Below are 12,635 nucleotides of genomic sequence, written 5' to 3' on the forward strand. Positions count from 1 at the left end.
TTTTGTATTTTTAGTGTATTTTTAGTAAAGACGGGATTTCACCTTGTTAGCCAAGACTCCTTGCTTTAAATTCTTTGAGTTGCATAACTAGGAGCAAAATTACTTAGTCATGTGAAAATTGCATGCTTAACTTTTGTGGAGCTAACCACAAAAGTGGCTGAACCACCAGACATTCCCACCAGCAATGTGTGAGGAGTCAGTTTCTGCACATCCTCGCCAACAATTGTTTGTTTGTTTGTTAAAAAGTTGTAACAGTCCTAAGTGAGTATGAAATGGTTTCCCATTCTGGCTTTTATTTGAATTTTCCCGATGACTGCTGACATTGCATATACTTTCATGTGCTTATTTGCCATTTGTATATCTCTCAGAGAAACATTTATTCAAGTCTTTTTTCATTTTATATTGAAAAGATTATCTTTGTTGAGGAGTTATAAGAGTTATATTTATATTTTTGTACTAGATCCTTTTCAAATACGTAATTTGCAAATGTTTTCTATTATTCTATGTTATCTATTCTCTTTCTTAATAATGCCATTTGATGTGTACACATTTTAAATTTTGATGAATTCAACATATTCATTTGTTTATTTTGTTTCTCATGCTTTTGGTGTAATATCCAAAAATTCATCATGAAATCCAAGATTTCAAATATATACTTCAATGTTTTCATCCAAGAGTTTTATAGCTCAGCTCTTTTATGTAGGCAGTTGATCCATTTTGATTTTGTGTGTGTGTGTGTGTTTGTGTGTGTGTGTGTGTGTATTGTGAGAGGTAGGGGTTCAATATCATTCTTTTGCATGTGGATATTCAGCTGCCTGTGTGCAAACATTTGTTGAAGACAGTTATTTCCTCACTGAATTGACTTGGGACCTTGTAAAAATAAATTGATTATAGATGTATGATTTATATTTGGACTGTCAATTCTATACTATTGATCTATAAGTCTGCCCTCGTGCCAGTACAACATTGGTCTGATTAATTTATCTTTGCAATGAGTTTCAAAATCAGGAAGTGTGATTCCTCCAACTTGTTCTTCTTTTTCAATAATATTTTTGTGGTTCAGTGCCCATTGAAGTTCCATATAAATTTGGCAATCAGCATTTCCATTTCTAACAATAAAAAGACATTAGAAATTTGATAGGGGATTGCATTAAATCTGTAAATCACTTGGAGTACTATTGTCATTTTAACACTGCTAAGTCATCCAATCAGTGAGTCATCCAATCAGTAAGTCATCCAATCAGTGAGTCATCCAATCAGTAAGTCATCCAATCAGTAAGTCATCCAATCAGTGAATCCAGGACACAGGATATCCTTACATTTCTTTAGGTCTTCTTTAATGTATCTTAGAATTTTTTTTTTTTTTTTTTGGCTTTCATTGTGCCAGTCTTTAACCTCCTTGGTTGAATTCATTCCTAGGTGTTTTATTCCTTCTAATGTTATTGTAAAAGAACTATTTTCTTGGGAGGCCGAGACGGGCGGATCACGAGGTCAGGAGATCGAGACCATCCTGGCTAATACGGTGAAACCCCGTTTCTACTAAAAAATACAAAAAAAAAAAAAAAAACGAGCCGGGCGACGAGGCGGGCACCTGTAGTCCCAGCTACTCGGGAGGCTGAGGCAGGAGAATGGCGTGAACCCGGGAGGCGGAGCTTGCAGTGAGCTGAGAGCCGGCCACTGCACTCCAGCCTGGGCGGCAGAGCAAGACTCCGTCTCAAAAAAAAAAACAAAAAAAAAAGAACTATTTTCTTAATTTGTTTTCAGATTGTTCATTGCTAGTATTTCAAACAAAATAAATTTTTATGTGTCAATCTTGTATTCTGCAACTTTGTTGAATTTGGTTAGCTTTAATGTTTTTTTGTTTTGAGAATTATGCATTTGTTTATTTTTAGATTTATTTGGAGATTATTCGGACAATCATCCTTTTGGGAACTACAAGACAAGTCAAAACAGACTTCTTCTTGTTTTGAGAGTGAGGTACGTATTGCTCTCCTGGTACCAGAAAACTGCACTAGGAACTGGGGCTGCAATTTCCACAGGCCTTGCTGAGCTGGGACATGAGGGATAATAGGCTATAAGCAAAAATGCACCTTTTAACCAAAGTTCAGCAGTTCATTTCTTCATTAAGCATTCCTCTCATGGGTGTCAGTGTTCGATTTGATACCGGAGTTCCAAAAAGTTGACTCTATCCATTTCTGTCAACTTAATGGTTGCTTTAATGGATGAACAAATTATTGGAGCTTCCTACTCTGACATGCCCATGATGTTAGGACTCATGGCAGGTATCTTTTTAGTGGAAGAATTTTCTGATCTCACTTTCTGGACTATCTTTATTTCCTCAAAGAGATCAATCCATGTATTTCCCTAGAGTAGATTTAAAACAAAAGTCTTCATTTCTCGTTTCTACCATGTTATTATGGCACTTCATCCCAATGGTCACAAAGAGATATGATCTTTAAAATTAACTACATCAGCTAATCTCACAGTTTCTTAAGCAGATTCTCTTTTCCAGGTTATGATTCACCTTGGCATTTGCTTTAGAATTCTCTGATGATAGTTGGATAGGTGCTACTCAGAGGCCTTAACTCCCGGCTGGTGGCAGAATTTGGGGTTGGGCTTACTGTAACTTCAAATGTATTTTTAATGTTGCAATAAGTTTTCTAAAATAAAGGCTATGTTTAATTATGTTATATCCCAAACAAAACTTTTCCTCAAGTTCTATTCATAATGTATCTCTAAGTCTATGTATATGTGGAAATAATAGATTTAGTGATTTAAAATATAGGAAATGATATACATTGAAGGCTATATAGATTTATAAGACTTTATAAACTTTATACATTTAGTATTTGAATTATCAGACTAATTTATCAGAAATAAATCTTTCATATCTATCATATCAGATTATAAGGAAACATAGCATTTCTAATTTTTTAAAATTGTGTTCTAGATTCAAATCTCAGCTTAATCTAGATTGATGGAATCTCTCTATTATCAGATCACATCTACATAACGTTAGGCATTTTCACTTAAGTCACTTCACTCATTCTGATTAATGCCTTTCTCCCCCAATCTTGTGCAAGGATCCATGTGAGATCCAGGTTCTTGAGCATACAGCCTGTTATCCCTGCGGCCTAGCACAGTGCCTAACACATATATAGGCAAAGAGTTAGAAGGTTGAATGAAGGAAGAAAATTTGTGATCGTATTTCTTTTTTTCATTTTTCTTTTAATTTTTTTGAGGCAGGGCCTTGCTCCGTTGCCCAGGCTGGAGTGTAGCGGCATCATCTCGGCTCACTGCAACCTCTACCTCCCAAGTTCAAGTGATTCTCATGCCTCAGCCTCCCAAGTAGCTGGGACTACAGGTGTGTGCCACCATGCCCCACTAATTTTTGTGTTTTTAGTAGGGACGGGTTTCACCATGTTGGCCAGACTGGTCTCCAACTCCTAACCTTAGGTGGTCCACTCTCCTTGGCCTCCCAAAGTGCTGGGATTACAGGCATGAGCCACCATGCCTGGACTTATATTTCTTTACTAATATAGCAGGGAGCAGACATTATTTAGTACTTAGTAATTTCAGCCACCCATCTGCATTCCAGGGCAACACTAAAAATCCCAGCTCTCAGCATGTTAGGTGTCAAAGAGTTCTAACTCTTTGGGATTGTTTTATTATCAAGAATTAATAGAAGAGAATATGTCAAGTATAGAAGAACAATTTAGGGTACAGAAGCCACCCATTTACCAATGTTTTTAAAAGTTTTACTATGGATATTTTCAAAGGTACACAAAGTAGAGTGACCTTTTAATGAACTGCGATGAACTCATCATCTACTTATAAACTCGTCGGCCACTTTCAAATATGTGAAAAATTTGCTGATTCCCTGTTTCATTTGTTTGCTTTTGTTTTCTGTTTTTTTAAAATTTTGTTTTGTTTTGCTTTTAACTGGAGACTATGAAACAAGTTTGAGACATTCTCAAGTTTGAGTATTCTCTGCATGAACTATGGATTATGCATTCATAACACACAAGGATATTTTACCAACAAAATGAAAATAACTTTTGAACACCTAAAAGCTAACAGCAATTCATTGACATAACAAACAGTTTTTACTCAAATGTTCTTTATTGTCTTAAAGTGATTTCTGTACAGTCGATTTAGTTAAATCAGGGTTCGAACAAGATCCTTACTGCTTTGATCAATATATATCCTAAAAATCCGTAAATCTTCTCTCCCTTTTTATGGTTTTTGTGTTCTTGAAAAATTAGGTCATATGCCTCATGGAATCTTTCACATTTTTTGTTTGGTTTACTGCATTCTAATAGTGCCAATTCAAGACAAATGACATATTCCACTATCTTCTACATTTGCTACAAACTGATAGTTGGATTTTAGAATTACTGTCCTTTCAATATAGCTTATTAAACTGCAATACATCAGAAATCATGAGATGTGTCTTGTCCTGGTCTTACGGATGGTATGATTAGTCAATGGATGTGAGAACTGACAGTTTGATGTATATCAGTCTGATTGATTTAGTAATCACTTAGGACCTTGACTAGATGCACTATTTCACTTGTTATAATGGAGTAATTTTATAATTATAATTTTATCATGTTGTTATTTCTTCACTTATAACTGGAATTTTTCTACAAAGCCAGCTTTCCCCACCCACTATCTAATAACCCCAAAATAGAGAGTGTAAGTAAAGGACTGAATAAATGTTTGATTCTGTTAATATCTTTTTACTTACCAGTTTTCAAAATAGTAAATCTGAGCCCACTACGAAAGTAACAATTAATTATCTTAATACCATTATAAATTGCTGGGTTCTTGTATATTTTGTGTTTTCTGATAAATTGCAGTTAAAATTTTATTTTTTGTTCAAAATGCGTTATTCTACACCAATAAGTGGTGTAGAATAAGAAGTGCTTCAAGTTATCTTCTGTTTCCTTATTCTGGCACCTATGGTGTTTGACATGTCCCTGATGCAGGCCTGACAAGATGTTTTAGACTTACATATTTTTTCACCGGATTTTCAAGAGGCTGCTTTCTTCTTTGTGGTAAATAATATTTAGAAGCAAACACGTTGGTGCCAGGAGCTCCTGAATGCAGCCAGACTCCTACCTCATAGGAATTTCAGGTAAAATGTAGATCTAAAACTAAATGTTTCTCATCAAAGATTCAAGAAGATAAATGAGAAGAATATTTTATGACATTAAGTTTGGCAAACATATTTTAAAGAGGAACAAGAAGGATAGAGCTTAAAGAATGGGATTTATAAAATGGACTACTTTAAAATGCCGAGCCTCTCTTCATCTAAAGACGCAATAAAAGGATTGAAATTACAAGGCTTACAATAGGAAAAGATACTCCCTGTTCCATATGACTGTCAAAGGGATTGTATCCAGATTGTATACATAATTCCAATAACTCAATCTGAGTAATATAGACAAAAAATAGAACATGGGTGAAGGGTTTGAAGAGCACATCATAAAAGAATGTATATCATATATATTTATTTATTTATATTCATATACATTTGTTTTTATATATGAGTATGGTCAATAAGCCTGTGATGAGAATAAAAAATTATTAATCATCAGAGAAATGCAAATTTTCAAAAAACATGAAAGACGACTATAGATCCAACCAGAATAGCTAACATTAAAAGACTGATAATGCCACATTAGTAAAAATGAGGTGCCACAAAATCTTTTATATTCTACTGGTGTGAGCATATATTGGTACATGAGTTTCAAAATGGTTTCACATTATCTTACAAGCACATATCCGTTGAACTAGAATGCATTCCTGGGAATAGAGTCAACAGAAATATACATGCATAAGAAGACATGTACTAGGATGTTGATACCAGCATTATTCATATGCAGAAACAATCCCGATGTTCACCAATGCCAGGATGGATAGTGTTTTATACTCCTGCAATAGACTAAAATGTAGCAATGATGTTCAATCAAGTGTGAATATATACATCAGCGTAAATGAAATTCTCAAACGTAATGTTTAAGGAGAAAAACGAAGCACAATAACAGACACTGTATATAGAGTAATGAATGCCAAAGTAACATGATGATGGAAGTGAGGGTTGGAGGTGGGGGTCATGTTAAAAGGCACATGAGGAACACCTCTGGGAGATGCCTATGTTCTGTTTTATGGTTTGGGTGGTTATAATTCTTCTAGATGTGATACTTTATTTTGCCTATTCATTTGCTATTTGTTATGCCCTTAAATTTAAAAAAATACTTTGTCTATAGTTAGTTAAATTCGCATTTTTCTTTGTCACCATTATATTAACAATAAGTACTAACATTCATTCAGCTTTATCTTAGTTTTGTAGATTGTTTTTATTATACCATTAAATGTAATATTTTTATATAAACACTAATAAATTGATAAAGAAGTCGAGGTAGCATACTTGTTCCCTGTACCCTATTTATTTTGTTGCTTCTTAGTAAACTAGTTTTACTTTTTCCATTACTTAATGCAATTAAGTATTTACATAAATTCATATTCCCTTGCTTTTCTACAAAGAGATGATATAACGTTCCATTCAACATCTTGGATTTTGTTGTTGTAGTTTGTATTTGTTTTTATTTTTTACTTTGAAATATAGCTTGGAAGATTTGTCCCAGACTGCATATAAAAGACATCATCATTTCTATGTTCCACTGGAGGATTCTACTTAAGTAAATGTACCATAATTTATTGAGCTGGCCATTATTAATGAACATTTGTAAATTTGTTTGACATGCCTACAGATTATTTTACCAAATCTGATCAAAAGGAAATACATGGTATCTTGTGGAATTTCCAGAAAATATTAATAACAATGAAAAAGTAATTCATCTGAGCATGTAGGACACAGCTAAAATACGTCTCAATAAATTTTTGGATATAAATATTTATGTCAAATAAAAACAGTTTAAAACAGTTTAAATATTAGAAAAACATAAATGTAACAAAGTATTGAAAGCATACATTAATCAGTATAAATGCAGTAATCATGAATTACAAAGTCAAAAAATGGTTAAATATATTTACTAATATTTATTAGTAAAATTATCTCTTCTGTACAATCTTTTCTGAGTTTTCATGTCAATGGTATGCTAGCTTCAAACAAGTATTTGGAAACATTTCTTTTTACCCACTACGTTATGAAAGAGTATAAGTATAATTAAAACCTAATTCATAAATGCTTCTCATAAAATTATGTGTATCTTTACATAATTCATAAAACTTCCTGGAAATTACATGGATCTTTACATAATTCATAAAACTTCCTGGAAATTACATGGATCTTTACATAATTCATAAAACTTCCTGTAACACTATGTGGATGTGATGCTTTAATTTGGTTTGCTTTAATTTGCAGACTATTATGAAATTTGCTTTATGGAAATTATTTTTTAAAGCTTTCTCATTCTATTGGGATTCATTTTAAAATGTAATATATTCATACCACAGTGTGATTTCACCTAGATATTCACATGAATTTGCATACCCTTGTTCAACGTGGTAACTACTGATTCCCTCTATTTTTTTTGTTTTTGTTTTCTTGTTTGTTTGTTTTTCTTTGTTATTTCCCCCTTGCCAGTTCTTTGGTGTGTGTATATTTGCAGGATTTTTGCCCCTTTCTCAAATTTTTTTTAAACATTAGGAAATAATATGTTTATTTTGTTAATTTTTGGAGTCATTTATTCATAATTAGTTCAAATTAATATTTTCTCTTTTTGTTCATAATATTAAATTACTCAATCATCTAAAAACATAAAAAAACCCTCAAAAACTAAACTAAACTAAACAATGGAAGATATTCTTGTGTTCTTTTCTTTAAAGTGACTTTGGACTGGGCGTGGTAGCTCACGCCTGTAATCCAAGCACTTTGGGAGGCTGAGGCGGGCATGTTACCTGAGGTCAGGAGTTCAAGACCAGCCTGGCCAACATGGTAACACCCTGTCTCCAATAAAAATAGTAAAAAATTAGCCAGGCTTGGTGGTGCATGCCCGTAGTCCCAGCTACTCAGGAGGCTGAGGCAGGAGAATTGCTTGATCCTGGGAGGTGGAGGTTGCAGTGAGCCAAGATAGTGCCACTGCACTCCAGCTTGGGCAACAGAGTGAGACTCTGTATCAAAAATAAATAAACAAATAAAGCGACTTTTTTTGGCTTCAGTGTTCACATTTTTTGCACTTCAATATCAACTATATTTTTGTTTTCTGTGTTAAAATTGGCCATTTTTTTTTTTTAGAGTTTTAAGGTATGTCCTTTCAAAAATACATTCATGTCTTCCTTAGTTTTATAAATTTTAATATAGTCATTTACTACTTGTTCTATTATTTTTTGCGGTTTCTTATTTTACATTTATCATAACACATCTTCCATATATATGTATATATATGTGTATATATATTTTATATATATATTTCTCTTGAGTCCTTTACATATTTTTCTTTACTTCAAAACATTTTATTTGATTTTTCTCCCTTCAACTCCATTTTCTCTTACTGCAGTATTTATGGTTTGATTCACTCTAGGTTCATCATGAAATACTGATTCTTTAAAAATACCTTTTTTTTTCAGCTCTTTTTTTATATCCTTATTTTCTCAGATCATATAAGAGTTGAGCTTTCTTCATTCTGATGTATGCTATTTTTTATAGCTCCTACCACTGTTTCAAATGTTCATCTTTTATTGAAATAGTATCATTTTTACTATTTTAAGACAGCATTTATTAAATTAGACGGGCATAGGGAAATACCCAGAAATCGAAAGAGTATTTGGATTGATATTGGATCTGATACTGTTAGTTGGTGACTTTAAACATCAGTGATGCTCCCCAGTTGTAGTAAACATTTCTCAAGGTCAAGAGATCAAGAAGTTATTGACCTAAGTACATCTTCAAGTAAGTCCAATGAGTCTTGAGACCTAATTTATATTTATTTGCCACATTCTCAAGTATAATTAGGGCAGACATGCCTAGACACTGACTAAACACGCCAATTGATTCACAAAAGATGGATGACATTTTGGTAAGAAGAGCAAAATTCAACCTCCCCCCATGTGATTTTCCCCAATTTCCAGGGAGAAGACACTACAGTAGAATCAGTATTACATCTTGAGTGGAATTACAGAGATTAGTGGAACATTGATTACTTAGAGATTGCAAGCTTGCTAATCCTCCTAATATCACTGCTCAAATCGCCTGCATAACTGCTACAAAACCCAGATGGTTATTGTAAAATAAGACAGAAGACTATCACACAGTTAACTAAGTGGTAGCTCTTATTGCAGATAGCATGTCATGTCAAGTATCTCTACATTTTGGTATTTGACAATTGATATGTAGTTACTGATCTGGAAAATGCCTTCTTTCCCATCAAAAGTTCTAAACTGACCGGGTACGGTGGCTCATGCTTGTAATCCCAGCACTTTGGGAGGCTGAGGCGGGCAGATAACATGAGGTCAAGAGTTCAAGACCAGCCTGGCCAACATGTTGAAACTCTGTCCTTAATAAAAATACAAAAATTAGCCCAGCATTGTGGTGCGTGCCTGTAGTCACAGCTACTCCAGAAACTGAGACAAAAGAATCACTTGAACCAGGAAGATGGAGGTTGCAATGAGCCGAGATCGCACCACTGCACTCCAGCTTGGGCGACACAGTGAGACTGTCTCAAAAAGAAAGTTCTAAATCAATTTTCATTTTCTTGGAATGGACAGTCATACCTAGGATACCCAAACACCTCTGTTTGCCTGGGACTGAGGGTTTCCATGACATAGAACTTTCAGTCCCAACACCAGGAATATTTTGGACAAGCTGAGACAGTTACCCTAGCTGTACTCATTGGTGACCTTGCTCAGTTGTTATTTTAATTCTCATGCTTTCTGAAATAATATATTCTTTAAAAAAAACTTGATTATCTTGTCATTCTATAACTATGCACAATAAAGTTGGATACTGAGGGGCTCTCAGACAAGACCCAGTAAAAAAGTCACAGTGAAAATTCTCAGAGTTTCTGAGCAAGACCATGTCTTCGGTGGCATAGAACTACTTGTGATGAAAAACAGCTGCTGTCATGCTTCTTGGCATTAGTAATAACTGCGCAGCTAACAATGGGTCACCAAATGTCTACACTCATCCATCATTTGCTGAATGTGGTTATAGACAACAACTCAGATGCTTTGAAGAGATGGAACTAAACACTGTATGAGGGGAAAGGTACATTTAATATGAAACCTGGGCAATTCCAGAAGTTACAAGAAAGCTACATGAAAAGGAAGCATACGGAATGACACCTATCACTTTTTATTGATACTTCTAACCCTGCTGGTATCTGTTTGGCATCATGGTAGTTCCTACACTGTACTCAGAGAGGAGAATTTGTATCAGGTATGCTTCACAGGTGCATGGATGTAATTTTTTGTGTTAGCAAAATCATGAACAGATTCTGCACTGTGGCCTAACTCATGAGTGGCTCTAAATAATAAAAGGGACATAACTCTTCCTGGGAAATGTTCCAAGCTGTGAACACGATTCTCAACATTGTTATCAAGAGACGTGATCCGAGATAAGAATATAACTGGGATTGTGACCTATGAAGAACTATTTTGTTGTGATTTTGAAAGAGTAAGCTTTGAAAAATGAGGGACACTGATGTCAGAGAAAGAGGTGTGTGGATAGACATATGGGAGTGTGCAGGGAATGGGAAGGTCACATCAATGCCCAGTCTCCTAGGAAGCACTCAGTTACCAGATTGTCCAAGTGAGTCCACTGGTGGATGTCATTCTGAGTTTTCTTTGGCCTCCAATGCTTGTGTCAAGGGCCCATGCATGATGTGGCATTGGTGGCTGCAGTGAATGTTATTCAAGGGAGTAGCAGCACAGACTTCCTTTCAGGAAGAGCCATCTAACCAATGTCAATGGTATATCCCAATAGCAGTAGTGATCACTTTGAGACCTGAAAGGGCACCATCCCGTAGGGAGACCATCTTACCAAGTAATGGTGGGTTGATCACAGCACACTTTTTTTTTTTTTCCACATGGAGAGGGAGAACTTACAGTAACTGGCAGCCAATATTTTGGATCCGGCAAATAGTTCCACTGAAAAATAAACTTAGTTTAGGTTAACATATTCTACAATCGGCACATGGCTGTGTGCTGAGACCACAGCACTGGAATGCATCAAACATGGTACATATAAGACCAATGTACTGAATGTGCCAGGTTGATAGCATCATGAAGTCCTGGCCTGCTATCCCCCAGCATGTGGTGTATGTGCTGAACCAAAGGGTAAGTATGCTGCTATAATCCCAAGATTTTTTGTTAATATGTTAGCTAAAATATACAGAAGAGAAAACAAAGATGGAGGAAGTATTGATCCCTTTCACCATTGCTCCTATCGACTTACTGCAAATATGTTTTCACCCCTTCACCCTAGACTTTGGTGAGTTGTATATTCTGGGTATGAATGCTTCTACAAAGGGACACAAGGAGTGTTTGGCTGTACCTAAAGTTATGATTCCCACGTAGACGATTCTAGGAACTCATATTGGCAGACTAAGAGGCAAAGGAAAAAGGTACCATGGTGGTATGGAAATCAGTATTGAACATTATGAGGAACTAGGACTGCTGCTTCAAAATGAGGCAAGGGAGAGGATCTGGTATGTGGAGTATACTAGAACATGTCTTGGTGTCTCCTTGCTTGGTGATGATCACAGTAATGGCTGACCAATGATTAGATAAACAAATCTCAGCCATCTTTAGGAGAAAGGCCTAGTTCACCCACAAAGGAAAGCATCCCGGAACAGCAGCAGGTCAACCATGGTGTTGGAGGAAGGAGTTAGATGTTGGTTACTGGTTATAATTTCTGGGCCAGTTGCAACAACCCAGACTATAGTTTATCCCAACAACCCTTCTCCCCCTTTTTTCTTTCAGTTGTTGAGAGTAGCACTGATTTGGAGAGCTAGGGATAGAGCAGACTTAGAAAGCATAAATGGACACGAGCAGTGCAGGGTGGGAGGTACAGAGAAGGGTTTAGAGCAGCAAACACCACATTCCTTTAACCACACTGGTTCTGGCACAACTATGCTTGACAAGTCCCTCCACTTCTGTCCTCTCTTCAGGCATGCATTTTAGCTTTTATCTGTTATGATTTTGCTGAAGATGCAGAATGTTGCTTAGCTGCAGATTTGCAACATGAAAGTTCAGGGTAGTTAAGGTAACTGGAGGTACCCCTCAACAGAAGAAGGCAGAAAACTGATGAATAAATACTCAAGCCTCCTTTCTCTAGTGCAACAATTTTGAGACAATTTCTCCACATTTTCCTCAGAGACGTTCGAATGGGATTGAATTCCAGTTGCCCGCAGTGGATTGACCAGGGTAGTAATACATTCTTTGATTGGCTTTTCTGCCCCCCTGTCTTATTTCTCTACACCCTTGTTTCTGGGACTTGAAGTGCCTCCTGAACTTGCATACAAGTCTTTGTTCCTTGTGTTCGTTCACATTACCCTAAACCAGGTCAAGGTTTTTTACATATCATTCCCTCTCTAAAAAATTTCTTCATCCTTTTATTATCCAACTGGCTTCATCCAGCTTAAATGATACTTCGTCAAAGAATATTT

This window comes from Trachypithecus francoisi, unplaced genomic scaffold (assembly GCF_009764315.1).
Source record: "Trachypithecus francoisi isolate TF-2019V2 unplaced genomic scaffold, Tfra_2.0 Contig01474, whole genome shotgun sequence".
NCBI classification, from domain to species: domain Eukaryota; kingdom Metazoa; phylum Chordata; class Mammalia; order Primates; family Cercopithecidae; genus Trachypithecus; species Trachypithecus francoisi.